This window comes from Lathamus discolor, chromosome 2, assembly GCF_037157495.1.
Source record: "Lathamus discolor isolate bLatDis1 chromosome 2, bLatDis1.hap1, whole genome shotgun sequence".
NCBI lineage: Eukaryota > Metazoa > Chordata > Aves > Psittaciformes > Psittacidae > Lathamus > Lathamus discolor.
The window spans coordinates 58,695,323-58,698,649 of NC_088885.1; positions in this window are offsets into that span (position 1 = coordinate 58,695,323).

The window sequence follows — 3,327 nt, forward strand, 5'->3', positions numbered from 1 at the left end:
GTCACCTCAATTTACTCCTTTTTCTCAGCCTTGCACCTCGTTAAATTGTGATTTGTGCCCAGAAGCAATCACAAGACATGAAACTGCTCCAGTGAGTCTTAAAGAATACTAACTAGTCCTTCAAAATTGGCTTTGCTTTCTATACACATTAGATTCAGGGCTGTGGATTCTGGGTTTGGGACAATGCAACAATAATACTTGCAAGAGAGACATGATTGTATGGGTCATTCCTTATCTTCATTTCACTAGAAGCTCTGCCTTCAGCAGACACTTTTCCATTTCAAGGCAAATTTTGGACAAAAGTTTTTTCTTTTTAATTTTTTGTTTGTTTTTTGGAAGGGGATTTTGTTGGAAATAATCGAATTATTTAAAAATTTTTCAGCATTAAAATTTCTTTGCTAATGATACCTTAATTCCAAGTTGCATGATGAGGTCAGAGCATTGTCTCCACTCTACACAGCCCTGGCAAGGCCTCACCTGGAGTATTGTGTCCAGTTCTGGGCTCTTGAGTAGACGAGAGACATCGAGCACCCACAACAAGTCCAGCAAAGGGCTACTGGAATGATTAAGGGTCTGAGGCACCTCCCCAATGAGGAAAAGCTGAGGGAGCTGGGCCTGTTCAGCCAGGAGAAGAGAAGGCTCAGGGGGATTGAATAAATGTGTATAGGTATCTGAAGGGAGGGTGGCAAGAGAATGGGGCCAGACTCTTCTGAATGGTGCCAGGTGATGGGACAAAAGGCAATGAGCATAAACCAAAACACAGGAAGTCCCACATGAGTATGAGGAAGAATTTTTTTTCCTGTGAGGGTGACTGAGCATAATAATAGGTAGCCCAGGGGGGTTGTGGAGTCTCCTTTCCTGGAGATATTTAAGAGCCATCTGGACACAATCCTAAGCAGTGTGCTCTAGGTGACTCTGCTTGAGCAGGGAGTTTGGGCTAGATGACCTTCAGTGGTCCCTTTCAGCTTCTACCATTCTGTGATTCTGTCTATGCCTTAGAGAGCTGACTGGTACTTGATGGCAAAAACATTCCTCAGGTTGGTAGGAGAACCACTTATAAATCCACTCAAATTATTTGCCCTTTCAGTATAATAAAATACTTTCAGTAGAAGAGACTAAAGGTAGACCTCTTATTTTCTCAGACTGAGGAACACAGTTTAGCAAGACCCAGACCTAGCTTGGAGGCTCTTCTATGGACCCCTTCATGTATAGGGGCTACTTCTAAGAGTCCATAAAAAACAATCACGTTAATAAACTTTTTATGTCAGGGATTGCAACTCCACTGCAAAATGTATTTGGGTCTATAACTAAAGAAAAGCTTACACACTCAAAATTATGAAACCTTCTTAGTACTCCAGTGACCATTGCAACTAGGGAAGTCTCAGCGCTTTATTCTTAGTTCTGTTTTCTTTCTATTAAAATACTTTCACATTTTTGTTTCATCCAATTTCACAGCAAAGAATTATCTTTTTGATTTTATTTTTTCAGGACTGAAACAGAAAGCCATTTCCTGCCTAATTCTAAAAATACAAATTGTGAAGCAAGCATCCTGCCTCCTCAAAATAAAATAATGTATTTCATTCCAGTCAGGAAAAGCTCACCTGAAAACATTTCACTGACCTGTTGATTACAAAATGCATTAAAAAAGTAATTTTTTTAATTCTTTCAGGAAGAAATATGCCATTTACAGAAACTGGTGACAATTTAATTTTTTTTTCAGGTAGCTTTCCTCTGTTATGGTGGCATCTGCAAAGCTCAGCTGTGGTCAGGCAAAGGTAATACCACAAGCGACACCATTCCTGTATTACCCCTGCCTCTGCCAGAAAAGAGAAATATCAGAAATCAGTGAGAAAGATAAATCTTGTTCCCATGAAATGTTTTCAATCAGTCTTGTGGACATATTGCACCAGTTTCTGCTTTTGAACTTCCTGGTATGAACCAAGTTATTTAGATGAAGTTTCCAGGAAGACAGCTGCTCCAAAATCAGTCTCAGGTGATGCAAGCCGTCTTCTGTAATCTCACACTGAGGGACCTGACCCATCCAAACCTGTGAGCTGCTACTAACTCCATAGAGAACCAAGTCAGGCTCCAGAGGACTAATCCTTCATATAACTCACAATCCAGAGATATACCAGGTTCTCAGCATGTCTTTCTGCTAAATTCACTCTGAACTGGGTCATGACCATGAGACAGTTTATAGGTCATCCTGCATCCCAAGCAGACAAAGGTTGGTGTAAAAAGTAAATCACTGTAACCGTAAACAGTGATAGCACTTGGATCTACCTTCCCCCCCCTCCCCCCATTTTAAATTTTAATTTTTTCATCTGCTTTGAATTACATGCTCACATCCTTCTGATGGCTTTAGAACATTCCCCCTCCTTTCCAAGCACACACAAATTAAAGAATGCTTCCCCTGTACTTAATTCATTAAAAAGCAGGAATACAAACTAGAAGTTTTGGATTGCTTTTTTTTTTCTTTACCCCCAAGCTGAGACATTCCTTATTTTATTATTTTCCCACATTTTTTAACTACTGCATAAAGCACTCCCATCTGCAGATGCATTTGAAAAACACAGGTCACACATTCTGGCTAGGAGTCCAGCTTGTAAAATGTTCCCTGACCTTTTAGACAGAGCTGTACAGTATAGTTATTTATATATATATATATTTATATATATATATATTCACTTCTCTCTTAGGGGATTAAAAAAAAAAAGAAAGAAAAATCAGTACAAAATATATTTTGCCAACTATGCTACACAAGTAGATCCATCATTTCCTTCACAGAGGTCAGCTGATGATTTTCCTTCAAAATCAGCAGTATTCTGATTTACACCTAAAGGAACACTCCGACAAGCATGTGGAATTAATTTATGTGGGTACAAGCAGTTTGTTTGGCAACTTTCTTCTGAAAATGTACGTGTTGGACTATTTTCAGGGCTTTCCAGAAGTGCTCAGAATGGGTCAGGGTGGAAGAGGTATAGGTGCCCTTTATGACCTTCCCCTGCTCCTGGCTAGTCTGGGTACAAAGCCAATTATACAGTATGAGCCTAAAGACTGTATTTGCCAAGAACCACTCAACCTGTGTACACATCACTGGGGAGCAGAAGTGACAGGAACTACTCACAGTCATTCACAGGTGGGAGACATCCATGCTTCTTCAGGTCTCCACCAGTATTTTGTGGAGTGGAGCGAGCTAAATTGTGAAATTAGGATTTAGGATGGCCCAGTGATGATAGCCTTTTTGCTGGCTTATTACCCCCACAACCAGGGATGTGTATACCTTGTGCCAGCTAGGCTCTATCTGGTCCCGGATTCAAACTTCTT